Here is a 25,117-nt window from a genome sequence, read left to right as displayed (position 1 = left end):
TGGCGGTAAGGGGGTCAGAATCCCCAGGGCAGCGCTGCCCTGGCGGATTCGCCCAGCCGGGGCAAAAACGGCGGGAAACCGCCGGCCCCGGTTTTCTGACCGCAGCGGTATGGGCTTGGAAGCACCGCCAGCCTGTTGGCGGTGCTTCCGTCATTCGTGGCCCTGGTGGTATTGGACCGCCAGGGTCAGAATGACCCCCTATATGTCCTACCTTAACCTTAACCCTTGGGGCTACCTAGGGCCTAACTTAGGGGTGCCTGATGTGTGAGAAAAAAGAAGGTTTAGGCCTGGCAAGTGCGTTCACTTGCCAAGTCAAATTTACAGTTAAAACTGCACACACAGACACTGCAATGGCAGGTCTGAGACATGATTACAGAGCTACTAATGTGGGTGGCACAACCAGTGCTGCAGGCCCACTAGTAGCATTTGATTTACAGGCCCTGGGGACCTCTAGTGCACTGTACTAGGGACTTACTAATAAATCATGGATAAGCCAATTACATACACATTTTGTAAAGGGAACTTGCACTTTAGCACTGGTTAGCAGTAGTAAAGTGCCCAGATTAACAAAAACAGCAAAACCAGAGTCCAGCACACATCAGCCACCTGGGGAAAAGAGGCAAAAAGTTTAGGGAGACCACACCAAGGATGAAAAGTCTAACATCACCGAATTACACACCTTTTGGCACACTCTCTAGCCCAGAAGACAACACCATGTCCCACAATCTACAAACAAAACATCCTGATAATACGCAGAGCCGAGCACCAAAAGTGTATGGGGCAGAATGAGAGATATTCTGGTAGCTTATGCATTTACAAAAGAGGTACAAATGTTTCAGTGTTAGGTGGCTGATAGGCTGTTGACACTGTATTATGAATGTAAGTTAGGTAGTCAGTGATTTCAATTTTTTTCTGCTGGTAAGAAAGAGTGATGTGTAGTGTTGGCTGCTATTGGTTCACATTATCTACACAATGTGTGGACAGTCAATTGAAGCATTTAGCACCACTGTAGAGCAGACATGCTCAGTGAACGTTTGACCTGGTGGCAAGTTTATAGTGAAGTCTAACTTGGTTGTCTTGGACACTGCTCTATAGTACCGGGGAAGAAGAAGGGATTCTTCAGAGCTGTAAGTGAATCTGTTAAATGCATGATAGTGTGTAAATTAGCTTTTAGGAATGTAGAACTTTCCTCTTTGGAATGTAGAACGCTTGAGACAAGCTGTTTTTAGCAGGGATTGAGCACTTCAGACATAAAATACCCTACTAGCTAACTGGTGTCTATTTCAAAGGTAATTTCATGTACAATGCACTTAATCTGTTCAAATAAGTGCACGTTATTGGAATCACTAAATGTAATCACTTTCTTGTTGTAATACATCTTGTTGAGAGATGTTTCCGGAAAGTCGAGTTGCTCCAAAAAGCACTCCTGCATAATTTATTTGTGTTGTAGAGAAGAATTTGATGAGAGTTAAGTTCTAACTTGAAACTTGAACAAACCAAAATCAAAACATATTCCAGCTTTTTGGAAAATGCAGTTAAAAGTGTATTTAAATTGTGTTTTCCACTTCCATGCCTCTTGTGGCATTCAGCATAGACCCCTGGGTGATCTTGCTTGTGGATTACAGGCATTACAGAGAAGCTTTACAATTTGAAGCTTGCTTCTTGTTCCTGGGAGCCTTTGCAAAAGAACATAGGGGTCTGCACTGAGTCCCACTTGACATCAGTGAAAGGCAGACTAACTTAAAAAAAACAGTTTCTTACTTGGACATATGGTATTTTGAATTTATCTAAAACTGAATCAGAGATAGAAAGCTCTTCCTCTTATTTTTAAAGTGTTGTGAGTGTATGTAAGAAGAAGCAACATTTCATGAAATGATATGTGTGCCAATGTTTCAGAGCTACAGAGGCCTTTATTAATGATGGAGAAGTACAGAGAATTTATTACAAGCTCAGCCAATGATTGACATTCCCCTTCATTTAAAAAAAAAAAACTTGCGTTTGATTGGCTAGTTGGTTGCAGGTTTCCCAAAAAACTTTGCACAGCCTTTGATGCTTATGTGTTAGAACTTACACCACTCTTTAGCTCAGACCCCTGTGTGTTCTCATGGGAAGCTCACAGGAGTCACAGAGAAGCTTCACTGTTTGATGCTTGAATCTTTTTCTTGGGAGCCTTTCACAAGAGCACACAAGGACCTGTGCTGAGTCCCGCTAGACACCAGCGAGAGCCATACAAACTTAAAAACAAGTTTTTTTACTTGGATGTATGGTATGAAATTATCTAAAGCTGAATCAGTTATTACTCTTACTTTTAAAGTGTTATTGTTATATATTTAATTGAAAGGAGAGGTCAGGTTTTATGAAGTAATATGTGTGTCATGTTTCTGAGCTCCAGAGGGCTTTGCTAATGATGGAGATGTGGAGATGTTACTATAGGTTCCACCAATGATTCACACTCCCTCTTCAATTTTGTAAAATGCTTATGTTTTATTGGCTTCCTGGTTGAAGGTTTCTGGTACATATAAGCTTGCACAACCTTTGATATGTGAGTTTAGCTCTAGTGGTGTGCAGGTGAATTAGGTAAACTCTTGTGTACTTCCGGAGCTCAGAGGTATACTCAATTTCCTGAGATACAAACTGGTCTACTTTTAAGGTGCAAGTTCCTCTACAGGTAATTCAAGAAATATTAATTTTTTTTATTGTAGTTGTAATAATAATTTAGGTAGCTTAAAAACAAACTACACAACTATGCATTTTTAGACTGGGGCTTGCATTGTTGATATTAATAATGCAAGTGGCTCTAAACAACTATTGAAATAAGTTGCTCTATAGCTTAGGTGGTTTAAATGTGTAGTCTGTTTGGGAAAAAATATGATTTTTATACTTGATTAAATATTGTAACAATTATTCTGTTTAGGATGACTAGATGAACTAAGGAAAATGGGTACTGTTGCAATGTGGGGGATCTGTTGAATTAAAGTGGTATGTATTGAATTTGTTAAGGCATATTAATTGACCTTGTAGGAACTATAATTAATTTAGGTGTGTCTTTATTTTGTAAACTAGAAATAATAGTATATGTTAGTTGGTGTAAAGCATTGACAAATTAATACTCTATCCATCTATCCATCTATCCATCCATCCATCTATCTCTCTCTCTCTCTCTCTCTCTCTCTCTCTCTCTATATATATATATACAGATAGATAGAGACAGATAGATAGAGACAGATAGATAGATAGATAGAGGTGCTACTTTTTAAATATATATATTCACTTAAGGGTTACAGGGACATTATAGTTAGGCTCACATTTTAAACAAGCAAAACCATAGAAACTCACCATTTATAGTTAGTTACCTCAAGTAGCTATAACTTGTGCCCCCACCATGCACAGTTTTTTCATCAAAGATTTTACTGCAACTATTACATTGATATTATCAAAGATGTTATGTGTGTCGTAATTTGTGGGGTAATTGGCAGTGCATGGGGAGGGCGCAAGTTATAGTTACCTTAGGACACGAGTTATAGTTACTGGAGGTAACTCTAACTATAACTGGTGAATTTCTATGGTTTCAAAGATTTAAAATGATAGCCTAACTATAATGTCCCTGTAACCATTGTTTTTTAAGTTAATTTCTATCCTTTTAAAAAAAAATCTATTTCCTAACTATAATTTCCCTGTACGCTTTTTTTAGTAAATTTCTATGATTTTTTTAACATATAGTAATTTTCATTACTATACAATAATCCAACCATGTCCACAGAGTCTGACTGTGGTTACAAACCCCCTATATGCACCCAGACTTGCACCATGTATGCCCGTGCACAGCAGAGGTTGTCTGCAAGGGCTGGCATGCAGCCAGTCCCTGCGGAAAACAACTCTAACCACCCAACCTCATGCTGTACATGGCCCTTTGGCTTTGTGTGGTGGAAGTTGGCCGCAGCCTTTCTGGGTGTAAGAATAAGTGTGAGAGGGTTATCTATGGGGGAGAGTGGCTGTGAGAGTGTCTGTCTGGGTGTGAGAGTGCATACAACTGTGTTTTAGTGGGTGTGTCAATATGTGTGTGGCTCTTGAGTGGTTGCATGAGGGTGTCAGTGGGTCTGAGAGTGGATGCATGAGGGTCTCAGTATGTCTGTGAGCGGGTGTGTGAGTGTCTGAGTGGGCTTGTGAGTGGGTGTGAAAGTGTCTGCGTGGGTGTGTGAATGGGAGAAAGAGATTGAAAGAGAGAGAGAGATAAGTTTTTAAGGCTTTGATGTATAATGTACTTAGAATGAGGTATTTCTGTACAATTCAAAAAGAAAAATGTATGTGTCATTTAAAAAAAAAAAAGTAAAATCATCTTTCATTTGACCCTAAAACATTTGGACTTGAAAACAAAAAAGAGGGAAACGGGGCTCTGAGCAGGTGTTAAAAGTGCAGAAAAAAGTGACTCAAGGAAATCTATTAGATTTCCTTGCACCATTTTTTCAGCCCCCCTAACAGGGGAATGCCCCCTTTGCATACATTATGTCTGTGGCATGCATAATGTAGCGCAAAGGGTTATAAGGTGGTGCAATGCATGCATTGCGCCACTTTGTAAATATGGCACATAGTTTTTGGCCTTCTAATGCCACCATAGCATCAAAAAAGACGCTAAAGTGGCGTTAGAATGGCGCTAGGGGCTCTTAAATACGCCACTTTTATTTTCTCGCCATCTTTGTTACCCCCACACAAGGACCTTTTCAACATATTCACATCACATGCATTCCCCATTTCACTTGCTCCCTTAGTTGCAGCTCAGCAAGAGGTATTTTCCATATGCCTAGCTACTTCATTGATTTTATCCAACATGGAGGTTTTCAGTTCTAATTACTTCTTCTGGATCTTTAGATTGTTTGTCCTAGTAGTCATTTGAGGTCTTATTACTTCATCTCGGAGATGTTTGAATTTACCTGAAATAGGCAGCCTTCTCAAGGCTGCCACATAATGCTCTATGGCTTCCCCATGTATCTGTGTGCAGAAAAATAACTTGTTTCTTTCTACCACAGTGCTAATCTTCCTACCATATTTGTCTTTCAACGCTCTCACAGCAGATTTGTACTCATCAGCATCAGGACCCTTATTTGCAATTCTCCCTTCGATTGAATGTCTTGCCAGATTCTTGAGAACGTTTCTGCCTCCCAGCCCTAAATGTTTGAGAATGGCCAGCTTTCTTTTAATAATGAACACATCAACCTCTTTGGCCTCCAAGTAGGTTTAAAAAGTTCCATTCCAGTCCTCCCATCCCATACATGAGAGCCCTGGATTTTGTAACAAGACTGGTGCAGCTCTCAATTGCGTTGTCATGACTAAATTACTAAATACACACAAGTTAACACTAACTATATATATATATATATATATATATATATATATATATATATATATATATATATATATTATTTTTTTCCAACTCTCACTTGTCGCTATTTCCACTCCATATTATATGTCCCTCTAAAGCAGGATAGCTCCAGTTCTAGTGCTCTAACCCTGTCAGCACTCTTTACATCTGTTGAAGGTTGACGTTCTAGCTTTCACCTAATTACCTCCCTGCACAGATTAGCATATCTCATGAGAAACCCTTAGACCAGTCAGATAGAACTGTACTTACAGTTGCAGAAATTCCACTTCTGCCCATAGGCATGGGGATTTGCTATGTCAACTTGCCCAAGTATGCCTCATCAAATACTCATCAGCAAAATTCCATCTAACAATTTCACTGGAATTGCCATGTTCACAGTTCAAGGTACCAGTGTAGGGACATATTTGTCTCAAAATGTAGCCGTGAACATTGGTGTGGTTACCCAAACAAGTATGTTGTTATATTCAACACCTATGCGCATCAGCGCGGGTGGTTCCCAAAATCAGTACCTTGTTGTCCTCCATGTGCATCAGTGCATTTCCCAAAATAATATGTTGATGCTTTCAAACAACTTTGTGTATCAGCGATGTTTCCACTTCCAAATACACCCACAGGCAAGTTGCACCCAATCCAAAATAGCGCAGTGCAGTCAAGTAACATGTGCTTCTTCGGCTGCCATAGTTCCACACCTTGACATAGGCTTGACACAGTCTCCTTGTTCTCCATGCCCTGTGGCACGCAGCACTTTCCTACAGCAATCTTAAACTGTGCTTACTCAGAAATGTGCCTGTACACACAAAGGCAAAACGCACACTGGACTACACTACATGTGCCTGGGGAGAGAGGGCAACACTAGCGCTAAATATTCCTGCGAATAGCCATCTCACGGCTTCTCATGACTCCATACAGTCTAGCCAAACATGCCCTGAGGCTCGCTACTTGCCCTGGATTTAGCATGTCATTGATCACTGTGCCTTGTGCAGTTTCAGTTTCCATACACAGCAGTCAACTGCTCCTCACGCACAGTCACTGCAGCTTGAAATAATCTTACCCTTTTACCCCAAATTTGTCCTCATCTGCTGCACTCCTTTTGCCAGGTCCAATTCAGTTTCTTAGGAGTTCGAATTCTTGCAAACATTTGGGACCAGGGGTTTTATGCTCTTCCACAGTACATCTCAGCCCTTCAAAAGATACCTTGATTTTTTTTCCTTTTCTGTGTCCTTTCCTTAGCATCTCATCTTCATTGCTGCTTTTAAGATGCAGGACACAGCCAATTGTAGAGATTAAGAAGTTTATAAGGCAGCATACAATGACACCTGTCCTTTCCGAGCTCCTAAGCAACTGAGAGCAACTGCCAGCTTCCAAGGCCTATGGGAATCCAACACTCTAGAATCCAGCAGTGGAAGCATCCAGGTGCCAGAATGCAACACGTAACACTATTATTTACTTTGTTCCTAGTCATATGATCAGCTTTTGTGACCACAATTGAATATAACTGCTGTTGTATGATACTTACCAAGCAAGCTGGGATACAATAGTTTGAGTATCTTATGAACCATTCCTGATGGCACATTAACCCCTGGGGTGCCCGGTAGGAGATGGTCTCATCCTCGCACATGGTTCCTGTGAGCTGGGGACAGGACCAGCTTGTCCTGCACCCGGCCCATGGGGGGAGCACTAGCAATCCCCCTGTGGGACTCCCTCCCACACCCCCCAGTCGGGGATAGAAGTGGAATTGCTTCCCCTTTCGACCCCCCCAATCCTCTCCCCAGTGATGTCTGATGACGTCAGCACACGATCGTGAGCTATCCTCATCAGAGGTCACCTCGTTGCGCTGGAAGCATGCTTCCAGCGCGATGAGGAACAGAAATGCTCAGCATTTCTCTTCCGCTCGGGAGGAGAGGGCAGGCAGAGGCATGAAAGGAGAGGAAAGGCCTTTCCTTTCATGTCTCTGCAAGCATGCCCACTAGACACCAGGGAATTTAGTTTTTTTAATACTTACGCATAAGGAAAGCGGCTCCTTGGGCAAGGGCTGCTCTCCAGGGGGGCAAAATATTTTTAGGCCTTTTCTGCCCACCCTGAGGGCAGATCGGCCTATTATAATTAGGCCCATCTGCCCCCGGGGGGGGGCCGAAAACCCCTTGACACCAAGGATATATGTATATTTTTGTTTAATTTATGTTTTTATGTATGGGAAGCGACCCGTTAGGCAAGGGTCGATCCCCTGGGGGGCAAATTGCATGTAGGCCATTTCTGCTCCCCTTCCGGGCAGATCAGCATATGTATATTAGGCCAATCTGCCCCCAAGGGGAACAGAAACCACTAGACACCAGGGATTTAAATTTTTTTGCGTCCATTTTACACAAGGGGAGTGACCCCTTAGGCATGGGTCATTCCCCTGGGGGGCAAATTTATTTTGGGCCATTTCTGCCCCTCTTGGGGGCAGATCAGCCTATTTTTATTAGGCTGATCTGCGAAACCACCAGGCACTGGGGATTTTTGTTTTGCGCCAATTTCACGCAAGGGGAGCGACCCCTTAGGCAGGGGTCGCTTCCCTGGGGGGGGGGAATTTATTTTAGCCCATTAATGCTCCTCTTGGGGGCAGATTGGCCTATTTCTATTAGGCCAATCTGCCCCTGGGGGGGCAGAAAGCACTTAGGCATCAGGGAGTGGTGTGTGTGTATGTGTGTGTTTTGTTTGGGATGCAGCCCCTTGGGCAAGGGTAGCTCCCCATGGGGATACATTACTGTTGGCCATATCTGATCAGCCTATTTTTGGAAGACCCATCCGCCCCCAAGAGGTGCAGAAAGGTCACCAGAGACCAGGGAAGATTTTCTTTTCAAAATAAGAGGGTGGGGTGTGGCCATACCCCCACCCCAAATAAATGAGGCCAAAGTTGTTCTGCCCACCAGTGGGCAGATGGGGCAAATATCCCTGATCCACACCCTGTGGGGTGTGGATCAGGGATACATGATGCGTCTACTAGATGCCAGGGAATAAAAAAAAAATTGTGTGGTCGTGGCTACCAACCAATATGGGCATGGTTATGCCCCCACCGCAACCGAAGGGGGTAACAGTCTTTCAGCTGTCCCCCCGCACACTAAAACATCTTATCCCACAGCAAGCAAGAGGAAATTTGATTATTTGGGGTTTTGGTTTCACATTTACGCCATGAGAGCTTGGCTAACTCTCAAAATCGTCCCACTTGGAATGGTGAGGGCTGCACAATCCACGGGACCTAGTCACATCTGAGAACTAAACATTTGGGTGAGCCCAGGGTGGTGTGCTTCATATGCACCTTGCACCATTCTCTTACCCACAATGCCCTGCAAATCTCCCACTTTGCTGGAAATAACACATTTTTTACACATTTTTGTAATGGAACCTTCCTGAATCTGCAGGAATCCACAAACTTACTACCACCCAGCATTGTCTGATCTATACCGATAAATATTTAGCCCCACTTGTCAGCCTAAAAATGTTTATTTTCAAACTGCCCTTTTGGACCCGCTTTGGTTCCACCTCACTTTCTACATATTTTTGGCTCTTCCCTGTCACAGACACTTGGCCCACCTACACAAGTGAGGTATCATTTTTACCAGGATACTGATGGGAATGTTGGGTGGTCGGAAATTTGTCCCGCTGCGGTGATCCCACACAGAAATGTGGGAAAAATGTGATTCTTTTTAGCTAATTTGAGGTTTGCTGAGGATTCTGGGTATGAAAACACTGGGGGATCCACTCAAGTCAAACTTCCCTGGATTCCCTCGGGTGTCTAGTTTTCAGAAATGTTGTGGTTTGGTAGGTTCCCCTATATGGCTGATGAGCCGAGGACTAAAAATGCAGGTTCCCCCACCACAGAAACAGATAGTTTAGTATTTGATAATTTTGATGTGTCCACATAGAGTTTTGGGACATTTCTTGTCATGGGCCCTCGGCCTACCTACACAGATGAGGTACCATTTTTATCAGGAGACTTGGCGGAATGCTGGGTGGAAAGACATTTGTGGCTCCGCACAGATTCCAGAACTTTCTGTCACTGAAATATGAGGAAAAGGTATTCTTTTAGCCAAAGTTTGAGGTTTGCAAAGGATTCTGGGTGACAGAACCTGGTGAGATCCCCACAAGTCACCCCATTTTGGATTCCCCTAGGTGTCTAGTTTTCAGAAATCTGCAGGTTTGGTAGGTTTCCCTAGGTGCCGGCTGAGCTAGAGGCCGAAATCCACAGCTAGGCACTTTGCAAAAAACAGTTCTGTTTTCTTTGGGAAAATGTGATGTGTCCACATTGTGTTTTGGGGCATTTCCTGTCATGGGCGCTAGGCCTACACACACAAGTGAGGTACCACCTTTACCGAGAGACTTGGGGAAATGCTGAGTGAAAGGAAATTTGTGGCTCCTCTCAGATTCCAGAACTTTCAGTCACCAAAACGTGAGGGAAAAGTTATTTTTGCCAAATTTTGAGGTTTGCAAAGGATTCTGTGTAACAGAACCTGGTGAGAGTCCCACAAGTCACCCCATCCTGGATTCCCCTAGGTGTGTAGTTTGCAAAAATGCACAGGTTTGGTAGGTTTCCCTGGGTGCCGGAAGAGCTAGAGATCAAAATCCACAGCTAGGCACTTTCCAAAAAACAGGTCAGTTTTCAAAGTAAACGTGTGATGTGTCCATGTAGCGTTTCCTGTTGTGGGTATTAGGCCTACCCACATAAGTGAGGTACCATTTTTATCGGGAGAGTTCGGGAAACACAGAATAGAAAAACACGTGTTATTGCCCCTTCTCTTTCTCTACATTTTTTCCTCCCAAATGTAATCCAGTGTGTAAAAAAGACGTCTATTTGAGAATTGCCCTGTAATTCACATGCTACTATGGGCACCCCGGAGTTCAGAGATGTGAAAATAACCACTGCTTCTCAGCATCTTATCTTGCGCCCATTTTGTAAATACAAAGGTTTCCTTGATACCTATTTTTCGCTCTTTATATTTCAGCAAATAAATTGCTGTATACCCGGTATAGAATGGAAACCCATTGCAAGGTGCAGCTCATTTATTGGCTCTGGGTACCCAGAGTTCTTGATGGACCTACAAGCCCTCTATATCCCCAAAACCAGAAGAGTACAGCAGACGTAACGGTATATTGCTTTAAAAAAACTGACATCGCAGTAAAAAATGACAGAGTAAAACGTGAAGAAAAATGGGTGTGTTTTTTTTTTTACCTTACTTTTTTTTATGTTTAGCTTTCCGAGATCCAGCATTGGTTTCACACCTATTTCTGTCATTAACTGGAAGGAGGCTTAAAGCACAAAAAATTGTAAAAATGGGATATGTCCCAGTAAAATGCCAACATTGTGTTGAAAAATTTGGTTTTCTGATTCAAGTCTGCCTGTTCCTGAAAGCTGGGTAGCTGGTTACTTTAGCACCACAAACCGTTTGTTGATGCCATTTTTAGGGAAAAAAAACACGAGGCTTCTTCTGCAGGCTTTTTTCCCATTTTATTTTTGAAAATGACATTTTTGCTGTATTTTGGCTAATTTCTTGGTCTCCTTTAGGGGAACCCACAAACTCCAGGTACCTCTAGAACCCTAGGATTTTGGAAAAAAGGACGCAAATTTAGCATGGGTAACTTATGTGGACAAAAAGTTATGAGGGCCTAAGCATGAACTGCCCCAGATAGCCAAAAAAAAGTCCTGGCACCTGAGGGGGGAAACTTCCTGGCAGCGAATTGATTAAATTCATGTTATTTATGATGGAGGAAACACATTTGTCCTTAACACTTATTGCAGCAAATATGTTCATTATGTGGCATACCAACATCATCAATTTGCCTGGATTCAGATTTTGTTGCATGTATATCTTCACAAGCCATCTCACGGGGGTGACATGTACTAAGATGCCATGATTGTATTATTGTTTGACATGTGGCGCTAACTGTTCAATTTAAAATCAGTATTGTTGGACAAATATGAATCCTTAAGCCCGATGTGTATCACACTTGTAAAATGCACCGCCACCTTACAGTGTTCACAAGGCCTCCCTGAGATGGTGCTGCTGTTAGTTGTGAAGTTTCCTAGCAGTCCTTTGTTTTTCTCACCAATTCACTCATTTGTTTAAATGTCTGTTTACACTTACGAGTGCTCACTTGTTATCAATATAACACTGATTGTCGATACGTATAAAATGCTTTCGGCACAAATAAAGAAATAGGCTGATTCACATCTGGCTGGAGTGCACGTTCCTTTCCCAGTTATCAGCTTAGGCTTTCTGTGTATTTGCATTGAGATCTCATATCAAAACATGGGCTACAATTCCAGTGGACAGAGGTATTTAAATATAGATATATAATTATATGTCTATGTGTGTGTGTGTAAATATTTATATGGTTTGTTTATGCATATATACATGGTTATGCATAAAAAAGGGTAAAGGGATATTATAGTTTGCTGAAAAGTCTGTTAAAATATAATGTTGTATACTAACTGTAGTTCACCAATTACAGCTATCTCAAGTAACTATAACTTGTGCCCTAATCTAACTACAACTCACACCCGCACTAGGTAGTTATCATTAAGTCTGCTTTTCCATGGCAAATGCCTTTATTGATTTGCTAATAACTTTGGTGCCTTTTGACAAATCTTTACAAAATGTTCCAAAGTACTGCTCCTTCTTGCCTAGTTTGTGCATGGAAAGTTTCAAGTTGATCCCTCAAGCAGGGCTGAGAAAAATGGTGAGTCCCAATATCCAAATTCACCATGCATTTTCCATAGACATTTTTGGACAGAGCTAATGCAAAAATGTATAAATACCTATGATGCATGGTAAAGGATGTATGATAAAGACATTGTCTGATACCGTTTGCGTGGCAAAGACTATTTCCTGTTATAGGGAGAATAGTGTTTTTACAATGGAATGTGTAAGAAATTGGGTTATTGGTAGAGATTGCGTAGAAGCTCCACTCAAGCAACGACCATGTTCTTGTGAGGGTGAACCACAAAGTTCCCTTAATTGATGTGACCAGACAGGCTTAATTTAGAGGCAATGTGCAAAGTATTTAAGCAGCACACAAAGTAATAAAGTGAAAACACAATACAAGGAAAATCTAAAGCCAATTTCAAACAATAGAGTAAATGTTTAAAAAAAATGATACTAGAATAACAAAAGTTCAGTCAGTAGAACTGGGAATATGGAGTCTTGAAGTTTTCAGTGAAAATGACACCTAAAAGCACAGAGTGACACTCGTGGTCTTCTGGTCATACTAGCCTGGTGAAAGTCACAAATTCAGGCTGACCACAATGGAGCCAGCATGTCGTACACAGGGACAAGGATAGTCCATCTGAAAATGACTGTCCGAGTCCAGTGCAAAGAGTTCCATTTGCATTGAACGAGGCTGCTAGGAGGAGGCTAAACATTGCGGATGGTTGTTGCTGTAGTGCAAAGAGCAGCTCAAGAGACATGGACGGTTGCTGCTGTGGCTCACTGAGCCTCTCACGCAATGGATATGGTTGTTCCTGTAGCATTGTGTTGGTGGTCGTTGCAGGCTGCTGTTGCTATAGCACAAAGACCAGTTATTGTGTTGCCAATTATTGCTTGTGTTCACTGTTGACACAAAGAGCAGACTTCAATGGAGCTTCACATTGGCTGTCATCAAGAGCAGCAAAATATTGGCACAAACATGACCGCTTGTGGTTGTGAGGAGCCCAAACATCAAGATTTTCAACTTTTCTGTGGAGGGAGTACACTCTGATGGCAACCAAGTGTCCAGGACCCCATGGAGGCATATTTTGGGAATCAGCACCTCACTCCAGCAGAGGCCAGCAGGACTCAGGCAGGTCCATCTGCAAGTCCAGGCACGTCCATTTGTACCAGGTGAGCTGGGCCGTTGCAGGGAGGTCTCTGAAGCTTGTTAGGTCCTTGTAGCTCACACAGTGTTGTGGGTACACTAGCACATCCAAGAGCTCAATTACAGCAAGATCCTGTTGCTCGCAACATTCAGTCTTATTTGGGTATATTGATTATGTCCTTGAATATCAAGTTTGCAATAACCAATGCTTGTTAAATATGTCATTTAGTATAATGAATGCATGATGATTATGCACATTGTACTCCACCTGCTCCAATTGTACCTGCCAAAACATTTGGGGGGTCATTCTGACCCTGGCGGCCGGTGGCTGCCAGGGCCACCGACCACGGGAGCACCGCCAACAGGCTGGCGGTGCTCCCACGAGCATTCTGACCGCGGCGGTTCAGCCGCGGTCAGAAGCGGCAAGTCGGCGGGCTCCCGCCGACTTACCGCTGCTCGGGGGAATCCTTCATGGCGGCGGAGCGCGCTCCGCCGCCATGAGGATTCTGACCCCCCCCTACTGCCATCCTGTTCATGGCGGGAAAGCCGCCATGAACAGGATGGCGGTAGGGGGGGGTCGCGGGGCCCCTGGGGGCCCCTGCCGTGCCCATGCCGATGGCATGGGCACGGCAGGGGCCCCCGTAAGAGGGCCCCGCAAAGTATTTCAGTGTCTGCCTTGCAGACACTGAAATACGCGACGGGTGCCACTGCACCCGTCGCACCTTCCCACTCCGCCGGCTCGATTACGAGCCGGCATCCTCGTGGGAAGGGAGTTTTTCCCTGGGCTGGCGGGCGGTCTTTTGGAGACCGCCCGCCAGCCCAGGGAAAAACTCATAATACCCTCCGCGGTCTTCTGACCGCGGAGCGCTATAATGGGGGCGGAATTCTGGCGGGCGGCCTCCGCCGCCCGCCAGAATCAGAATCACCCCCTTGATCTTCACAATATAATCTGTATTGAACATGTGCCACAATCAGGAGGTTATTTGCTAATTTTCTTAACAAGCAAACAACTGCCTTTCCACCTGCTCCAACTAACTGCCAAAACATGTACTCTTCACAATGTAATCTGTACTGAACATATACCATAATCAGGTGGATAATTGCTAATTTCCTTACAAAGCAATGAGCTGCTAAAAGGCACATGTGCACCTCTTATTATTGAAGGATGCTTGTGAATCTGAGGGCTTGCTTTGCTTATATCTATTGCTCTGCTCACCAGTTTCTAGTCAAGTCACATACTGTGTCCTCCAGCCTGCCTCCAGTCAAGATCCAGTGCAAGTCAAGTTCCTTGTTCTCCAGCCTGCCTTCAGTTGAGTTCCAGTGGTCCTCATTCTCTGACTAGATTCCAGTCAAGTTCCACCATTTCTCAGCCTCCGGACAGCCTCCAGTCGCGTTCCGGTGATCTTCGCTCTCTGTTCGGCTTCCTGCGGAGTCTCTGCTCTCGTCTTCCGTCTTCTGCAAATGATCCCATATTTCCTGTAAAGGAGAGAAAAAAAGAAAGGTGAAAAATACTATTTGGGTTCTTCTGAAATTTTCAAGCAAGTAATTTCATTTCAAGGTAAAGGAACACTAATTGCTTAAATGAAACAAAACAGAGCTCTGCTGTTAGAAATGGGGTCGCCTGGATGGCAACCTGTCCAAGTAGGGAACTCACTCTAGTCAGGGTAAGAGAGATGCACAGCTCAGATAACCCCTGATAACCCCCCTGGTAGCTTGACACAAGCAGTCAGACTCATCTTAGAGGCAATGTGTAAAGTGTTTGTACAAAAACACACAATAACACAGTGAAAACACCACAAAAGTACTCCATACCAGTTTACCAAAAAATATCCAATATTTATTTAAATAAAACAAGACAAAAATGGCAAAATTCCAACATACACAAGAAAGATATGGATTTTTTAAGTAAAACGAGCCTTAATCCATAGAAATCAATGGGTGTGTTGTTTGAGCACAATGTACCTGGTATACACCAAAAATAAAGCTGCACGGGTGAGTGTGTATTGGAAAAGCAACCAATATGTTGATTCCTTGCTCACAAGTGATGCTGTGTGTTGATTCTTTCTCCGCCGGATAAGCAATGCATTGCTTTTTTCCTCGCAAATAAGGGATTTGTAGATCACTGGACAAGCGGCCTCAGGTCTGTGTGGTGGTGTTGAAGAGTTTGACACCCAGGAATGATACGTAGAAACTTCTGACGTGCTGTGTGAAGTCTTCTATGTCCCTGAGACTTCAAGACAGAGGAAAAGCTCAGGCCCAGCCCTTGGAGAAACTTCACAAGCAGTTTTTCAGAAAGCAATATCCAGTCCTTTCCCTTATCAGGGTGAAGCAGCAGGCCAGCACTGCCAAGCAACAGACAGAGTGGCAGGTCCTCCTCAAGCATAAGGCTATTCTCTTTGGCAGAGGTTCCTCTTGATCTAGAAATAATCTAAAAGTCTGGGGTTTTAGGTCCACTACCTCTACTTATTTCTGCCTTTGAAGTAGGCAAACTTCAAAGGAAAGTCTCTGTTGTTCACAAGATCCTGCCTTGCCCAGGCTTGTCCCCAGACATACTACAGGGGGTTGAAGACTGCACTGTGTGAGACAGACACATTCCTTTCAGATGTAGGTGTCAGTTCCTCCCTCCCCACTATAGCCCCAAAGGCTCATCAGGATAGGCAGGACCCACCTCAGCTCCCTTTGTGTCACTTTCTAAAGGAATTCACAAGTAGCCCAACTGTCAGTGTGACCCAGATGTGGATTCGACAGGCAGTCAGAGGCACAGAATAGTTAAGCAAGAAAATGGCCACTGTCTAAACATTTTGACACCCAGGTTTGATGGGTGGAAAATTCTGACGCACTGTGGGAAGGGTCTGCATTGAGAGCAGGTGCTGCATCGATTCTCCTGCTGTGAGGCAGGCCCTGTGTCAAATTTTCAGCAACGGGACAAGCGTTGCATCAATTTTCTTGATACGCACATAGTGGTGAGTGGATTTCCCCCCGTAAGTTACTAGCTTCATAGGAGTCCAGGTACTGGATATGGCACTGCAGCCAGCTCTCTCAGCAGAAGAGACCAGGCATTGGCAGATGAAGTCTTTGATGTCCCTGAGACTTCAGAACAGGGTCTAAGCTCAGTCCCACCCCTTGGAGAAACTTCACAAGCAGTTTCTCAGTAAGCAAAGTCCAGTTCTTTCCATCGTCAGGCAGAAGAAGCAGCAGCAGGCCAGCACAGCCAACCAACAGGCAGAGTGGAAGGTCCTCCTTAAGCATCATGCTTTTCTCCATGGCAGAGGTTCCTCTTGAAACTTAAGTAATATAAAAGTCTGGGGTTTTGGGTCCACTACTCATACTCATTTCCGCCTTTGAAGTAGGCAAACTTATACGGAAAGTCTCTGTTGTTCACAAGATCTTGCCTTGCCCAAGTCTGGCCCCAGACACATTCCAGGGGGTTGGAGACTGCATTGTGTGAGGACAGGCACAGCCCTTTCAGGTGCAGGTGTCAGTATCTCCCTCCCCACTCAAGCCCTCAAACACTCATCAGGATATGCAGGACACACATCAGTTCAGTGTAACTTTCTAAAGAGAATTCACAAATAGCCCAACAGTTAGTGTGACCAAGATATGGATTCCACAGGCAGTCAGAGGCATAGAATGGTTAAGCAAGAAAATGCCCACTTTCTAAAAGTGGCTTTTCAAACAAACAATCTGAAAACCAACTCTACCAAAAGATGTATTTTTAAATTGTGAGTTCAGAGACCACAAACACCATATCTCCATCTGCTCCCAATGGGAATCTACAGTTAAAAGATATTTTAAGGCAATCCCCATGTTAACCTATGGGAGAGATGGGCCTTGCAATAGTGAAACCCAGATTTGGCAGTATTTCACTATTAGGACATGTACAAGATACCAGTACATGTCATACATTTTAAATATACTGCACACTGCCCATGGGTTTACCGAGGGCCTACCTTAGGGGTGACTTACATGTAGTAAAAGGGAAGGTTTGGGCCTGGCATGTGGGTAAACATGCCAGGTTGACTTGGCAGTGTAAGACTGCACACACAGACACTGAAGTGGCAGGTCTGAGACATGTTTACAGTGCTGCTCATGTGGGTGGCAAAATCAGTGCTGCATGCCTCTAGTAGCATTTTATTTACAGGCCCTGGGCACATCTAGTGCACTTTACTAGGGAATTACTAGTGAATCAAATATGCCAATCAGGGATAAACCAATCACCAATACAATCTAGACAAAGGGCATACCCACTTTAGCCCGGGTTAGCAGTGGTAAACTGCCCAAGTCCTAAAGCCAAGAAAAAATGGTAAAAAATAAATAAGAGGAAGGAGGCAAAACGTTTTAGGATGACCCTTCAAAAAGGGCCAGGTAAAACATTTGTCTTTTAAATAATTTATGACAATAAGAACTAGCATGATTTATTGTCCATTTGAAAGATGATGATTTAAACATACACTCAGGACTAGTAGGTTGCATAGTTTTGGGATTTTACAAATATGGCTACAGATTCAATTTTCAAAAATTGCTGTCCTGTTTTGAGGGTATGAACTGCACAGTGAAGGTAAAAGGCTTGCCCTGTACTTCTTAGTGCTTGCTCTGCACTTCTCAGAGAAGTGTGCTCTTTTACAACCATCAAATACCATAAAGAAACTGCAGTCTTTGATGGGCTTTCTAAATGTTGGTAGAACATGGATACCAGATTATGCACAGCGGGTTAAACCAATGTATGATTTAATTATTCCAGATACTTCCAGTTCACATTGGAGACCAGAGCACACACAAATACTAAGATCATTTCAAATTGACATGCTTGCATCTAGATACTTCTATACTTGTGTTAAGACAGCATTGTAGGATCCACTGACCATGTATATGTCACCTTCAATAAAGGACACCCAGTGCTTATTGCATGTAAATTACATTTTTTTCCAATGCTGCAACAACTAGCATCTTCTGGCTGGATTCCAAAGGTTGGGTATGTAGTCCAAAAGAAGATTTTTGATAAAAAGGAGTGTGGTCAATAATACCAAGCACCAGTGCCAGTACGAGGCATTCAAGCAACAAGATCGGTGGTTATGCCTCTGCTTGCTGATTGTTAAAACAAACACTTTGTTTCAATTGATCTGAAAAAGATACACTATGTGGCCAGTGCTACACAGTAGGCCATGAGGGCTCCTGAGTAGTTACATGCCTCCTTTCACTGCTGTGCATGAGATCCCTCTACAAGAATTAAGTAACACAAGTATTGATTCTCTCCAGTTGGGAACTACAGGTGTTGATTTTCCATTAGTTCCTGTTGTTACTGCCAATACAGGACACACTCCAGATCTGAGCCAGCGAAGGTCATTGAGAAAATTGTGAATAGCCAACTATCCCCCTTTCTGGAATACAGCAAGGCACTTGATACCTCCCAATCTGGATTTCGCAAGAACCACAGCACTGAGACCGCACTCATTGCTGCTACAGATGACATCAGGATCATGCTCGATGAAGGCGAAACCGCAGCGCTCATCCTCCTGGACCTCTCCACAGCCTTCAACACCGTTTGTCACCACACCCTTCTAAAACGCCTCCACAGTGCAGGGATCCGCGACAAGGCCCTCAACTTCATTCCTCTCTGACAGAACCCAGAGAGTCCGACTTCCGCCTTACCTGTCCGAATCCTCCAAGATCATCTGTGGTGTCCCCCAGGGATCCTCCCTCAGCCCAACACTCTTTAACGTTTACATGGCTCGTCTCGCCAACATCGCACGATCCCACCACATCAACATAGTATCCTACGAAGACGACACCCAGCTGATCATCTCCCTCATGAAAGACACCACAACTGCAAGAAACAATCTCCACAATGGACATCACACCATCGCCAACTGGATGGAATCAAGCCGCCTCAAGCTAAACACAGACAAAACAGAGATCCTCATCTTCGGCAGCAACCCCTCCGCCTGGAATGACTCCTGGTGGCCTACCTCCTTAGGATCCGCACTCACACCCACCGCTCAAGTACAAAACCTGGGAATCATCTTGGATTCAACACTCAACATGACTCAGCAGATCAATGCAGTCTCCTCTTCCTGCTACAACACCCTTCGCATACTCCACAAAATTTCTAAGTGGATCCCCGTCGAAACCAGAAAGACAGTCACCAACGCTGTGGTCAGCAGCCGACTGGACTACGGCAACGCACTTTATGGAGGAACCACAGCCAAACTACAAAGGACAATGCAACGTATCTAAAACGCCTCCGCCCGACTCATCCTCGATGTCCCACACCACGACTACATCTCTGCCCACCTCAGAGAACTACACTGGCTGCCCGTATCAAAGAGGATTACCTCCAAACTCCTCACCCATGCACACAAAGCCCTCCACAACACAGGTCCGGCCTACCTCAATGACAAACTCACCTTCCACACTCCCCGCTGCCAGCTCCGCTCCGCCAGCCTTGCCCTCGCTTCCGCCCCCCCCCACATTCGCCGCAACACTGCCGGAGGAAGATCCTTCTCCCACCTCGACGCCAAAACCTGGAACTCCGTACTTCTCCACCTATGCCAGACCCAGGTCCTCCTGACTTTCAGGAAATGCCTCAAGATGTGGATATTCGACCAGTAGCTCCGCCCACCCCCAGCGCCTTGAGAACCTGACGGGTGAGTAGCGCGCTTTATAAATTACTTGGTTGATAAATTACTTGATTGATTGAGTTTACAGTCTGCAAATGTTGTTTCTAACAACAACCATCCACCTTTGGAAGAGATTAGCAGTTCTCCTTCACCACATAGGTCCTTGTTTTCGCACAGAATGCTTCTGGTTACTTTATTGACTGGTAGCTGAGGTGTGCACATAGGGTGCAAAGAAACCTAGCCAAGGTGTGCACATAGGGGGAAAAGAGACCTGGTTGAGGTGTGCACACATGGTGCAACGAGACCTGGCACTTGTAAATATTTCTTCATTTCCCATCTCTGATGGAATTGTGTGGGATAAAGTCCCATTTGATATTTTAAGTCCTACGGAAGCTCAACAGATACCATATGCTTTTTTTTTTTAATTTCTAGGGATGACATCTCCGTTCAAGGTGCTATTTCTCATGAATGAAATCTGACAACTCTGAGAAGTGTGGTCTCTTAATTGGAAAGCTACTCTGTGTTTGAAACTGAAGATTTGTATTTGAATTCTGCTAATTATGGTGAAAAGTTTTGTTATCATCATTGTGTTCATCACTATTCACACAGAGCTAGCTCTCCCCTTGTATCTTTTAATTACACACAATGGGAGCATTGCCCAACACCATCAGTAGATACTTCTAAAACATACATGAGAAGGTTTGCATATTTTTCAGGACACACGCCCTTCGACCTGTGTTCCTGTTATAATAAGCTTACGTCTTCCCTAGTGAAGAAAAACATGCTCATACAAACTAATTTGATTTATTCTGACTGCTTTATATCGAAACTGACCCTAGAAGGTTAATAATATTGGAAAAATAACATTGATTTAAAATCAATTTGGGAAACTCGCCCTTAGCAAGTATAAGAATGGGATGCTTTGTTTAGGGCCTGTCTAATAGCGTGAAAAGTGATTTTTCTAAACAAACCAATGCAGCAAATGAACTGCATAGGTCTGGCTAAAATTAAACAAAATGAATACTAGCATTTCCTCCATTGCACATGTTGAAAACATTTAACAAATGAAACAGAAGAGCAATTAAACAACATGGTACAGAATGGTAGATGTAATTCTTTAATTTCAGGTCCAGTGTGGTTAGTGTGGTCAGTCGCCACTGATAGATGTCATGCACATTTTTTTAATTCCACTTTGGGTTTTAAGATGAGCAGACCAGACCCCTGGCACTTGTGGTCACAACAGTCAGGGGTGTTTATCACTTATAGTTTAGGGAAATTGTGGTAACAATGTTTACATCATTCCACATTATCTGCAGTGAAAGAACACCTATCTCTCCTATATGATTTCATGGATTTACAGGATTTCTTGCTAGGTCTTAGAACACCATGTCAAAAACACTCCTTTTCTGCCATGTATAATTAGATTTGGAAATTTTACCAGCAGAAATTTGCTGAAACTTTCAGACAGATTGAAAGAAAACATTTAGAAAACGATTTAGCTGTTGTGAACACTGAAATGACTATGGGGGTCATTACAACATTGGCGGTAAATGCCACTTACCGCTGTGCAGAAGACCAACAACACACTGCCAGTGGAGAAGTGTGGATCAATAGTTAGAGCAGCAGACCCTGCTGCAGAAATCTGGCCGGGGACCAGGGTTCAATTCCCACCTCAGCGGTTCTTGGGCTCAATTTCCTGGACCTGATAATTCTTGCATCGGTGCCTAATCTAATTCATGGGTGTAACTCTGGGCAATAGTTTGCTTAATCTCCACAACGGCCCCAACAACGCTGGGATGCCTGGCTTCACCTTGGAGGTTGCCCAGGAGTGGGCACCTCATAGGGAATAGCCAGGAGGGGTTCCACAGCGGTATGCGTACAGCGTCTTGAGACCCTAACGGGTGAGTAGTGCGCTATACAAGTACGAAGTTTACAGTTTTTTGCCGCGGTCGCGGAATTCCGCCACAGCTGTTATGACCCACAGCTCGGAAAATCCCGCCAGCCCGCCAAAATCTAGACACCCACACAAGTCCACCACACCAAAGGTCAGTGAAAAACTGGCGATAACAAACCTCCACCGTCACAGCAACAGGAAAACGCCCACACTATCACGACCCACGAATCCACGCAGCGGTCTTTCAACCGTGGTATTCCATTGGCGGTACACACCGCCGCGCTCAAAATACACACACATTTACAAAACACTACCACATTGGACAATTCGAAATACACACACCTGATACACATACACACACCACTCACACACACCCACATTACCCACAAACCCTTACTACCATAATTGCGACTGAAGGCCAGAGAGAGACACCACCATCTACAAACTAGCATCCACAGGCACTCAACACCATCACTCACACAACATCCACGCACAAAACCCACACACCCCTAAACATCACCCCACACATCACAACACACACCACCCCACACATCACCCACACCCAATGGCACCGCAAAGACACCCCAGGTTCTCTGAGGAGGAGCTCAGGGTCATGGTGGAGGAAATCGTCCGGGTAGAGCCACAGCTATTTGGAGCACAGGTACAGCACACCACAATAGCTGGGAAGATGGAGCTATGGCGCAGAATCGTGGACAAGGTCAACGCAGTGGGACAGCACCCAAGAACACGGGATGACATCAGGAAGAGGTGGAACGACCTACGGGGGAAGGTACGTTGCGTGGTCTCAAGACACCAGATTGCAGTTCAGAGCACTGGCGGCAGACCCCCACCTCCTCCCCCACAACTAACAACATGGGAGGAGCAGATCTTGGCTATACTGCATCCTGAGGGCCTCGCAGGAGTAGCTGGAGGAATGGACTCTGGTAAGGCAAAACTTTAACTACAATATCCCCCACCCTACCTGCATGCCATCACATACCCCCACCCTCGCCCTCACCCTATCACTCCAACGCCTCACATATGTCCCCCTATCACAAACCACACATCCCAACACCAAGCCCTGCATGCAACAACAGAGCATGGACACCCATCACCAATGCATGGCCACTGCACATAGTCACACACCCCCCTAAACATTTAGCACACAAGGTCCTACACAAGAATGCAAGCACTGGGGTACATGGTCACCCACCCATTGCACACCATGGCACACACAGATGCAATAATCATGCCTTTACACCCCTGCAGGACCCCTACCCAACGTCACCGGACAAGGGGGTCCAGACATGTCCACTCCACCCACAGAAGAGGCCCACAGTGATGACAGCAGCTCTGTCTAACTGGATCTAGATGACCAGCCCGGCCCATCTGGGACCTCGGGCAGTCGGTTCCCCTCACACTGGCACATGCCACAACAGATCCTCTCAAAATCTGGAAACACCAGCACAGCACCCACCCAGCGGGCCCATACCTCTGTCCCCAGGACACGTCAAGCAGCAGTGTGTCCACCACTACAGGGAACCCAGGCTAACCCACCACCCCAACAATACCAGGGACCTGGGGGCAGTGGCAATGGGCACACGGTTCAGGGGACAGAAGAACAGTAACACAGGGGAACTGGGATGGCTGCTGTGCGACAGGGGGAGGACAGGCCCAGGGAACCCACTCTCCACGAGGCCCTCTTCAACATCATGGGAGCCTACCACCATTCCCAGGAGACAATGGCAACGGTACTGGCCAAAGTTTCAGGAGACCCAGCAGCTGCAGGAGGAACAGTATTTGGGGTTCAGGGAGGAACTTAAAAACATTCAATACCACCCTGGGCGCCATTGTAGGGGTGCTGATGGAACTCGTCAACACCATGAGGGACACTGTGGCACAACAAGGGGCCCCTGACACTAGCCTGGATGATGAACTGCCCACCACCTCCGCCGGTGCTAGTGGACAGGAGGCACCATCTCAGGACCACAACACCAGAACCCCACCCCCTGCAGAGGGAGAACCACCCCTCAATCGGTCCCTGAGATCCAGGACAAAGACAGAGAACAATGCCAAGACCCCCGCCAAGAAATTAGACCACCCTGATTGTCCCACCTTGTCACCCTGTCCATCCATCAACTGCCCCAGCTCCACTTCCTATGCCCCTTTGGACAATGCACCTGTGAAACAAATAGACTGGACTCTGCCATGAAGATTCCTCCACCATCACCCCTGACCATTTCAAAACACCCTCCAATATTTTGCACTTACATAAACACCCTTAAATCACAAAACAATCTGGAGTCAGTTTGTGCTTTCGAAAATGTGTATTTGCAATAACTGTGGAAAACTGCTATATCCATTGTATTGTCAACATACCTATGTCGCTCAGCTCTAGTCCATGAGGAAACAAAGCAGATGTCACACAGTGGGACCCACATCTTTGAAATGGAAAGGGAAAGTGACACCTCAGTGTCCATACACTGGGTGAAAGTGACAGACAGATGAGAGGTAGAACAAGGGTATCAGATGTAGCATGCAGTGATGTCTTCTTACCTGTGTCTCACTGGAAGTATTGATGAATCACCGTGTTTCTGTTGTCGATATCCTCTTCTTCTGGCTCCTCTTCTTCACTGTCCACAGGCTCCGCAGCTGCCACAACACCTCCATCTGGACCATCCTCCTGCAGAAAAGGCACTTCTCGTCGCAAAGCCAAGTTGTGAAGCATACAGCAGGCCACGATGATCTGGCATACCTTCTTTGGTAAGTAGAATAGGAAACCACCTGTCATATGGAGGCACCGGAACCTGGCTTTCAGGAGGCCGAAGGTCCTCTCTATAACCCTCCTAGTTCGTCCATGGGCCTCATAGTAGCGTTCCTCTGCCCTTGTCCTGGGATTCCTCACTGGGGTCAGTAGCCATGACAGGTTGGGGTAACCAGAGTCACCTGCAAATGTCGAGGGACAACTGTTAGACACACACTAACTCTTAGGGACATCCCCAGACCCAGACACCTAGTCACACTGTATAGGGTCCATGTCCTCACGTAATAGCCACACACGGTGCCTCTGTAGTTGCTCCATCACATAAGGAACGCTGCTACTCCTCAGAATGTAAGCGTCATGCACAGAGCCAGGAAACTTGCCATTTACATGGGAGATGTACTGGTCGGCGAAACACACCATCTGCACATTCATCGAATGCTAATTCTTCCGGTTCCTGTACACCTGTTCACTCCTGCGGGGGGGACCAAGGCCACATGTGTCCCATCCATGGCACCTATGATGTTGGGGATATGTCCCAGGGCATAGAAGTCACCTTTCACTGTAGGCAAATCCTCCACCTGCAGAAAAACGATGTAGCTGAGCATGTGTTTCAGCAGGGCAGACAACACTCTAGA

Source organism: Pleurodeles waltl, chromosome 1_2 (genome assembly GCF_031143425.1).
Source record: "Pleurodeles waltl isolate 20211129_DDA chromosome 1_2, aPleWal1.hap1.20221129, whole genome shotgun sequence".
In the NCBI taxonomy this organism is placed as follows: Eukaryota; Metazoa; Chordata; class Amphibia; order Caudata; family Salamandridae; genus Pleurodeles; species Pleurodeles waltl.
Note: the sequence above shows the minus strand (reverse complement) of the source record.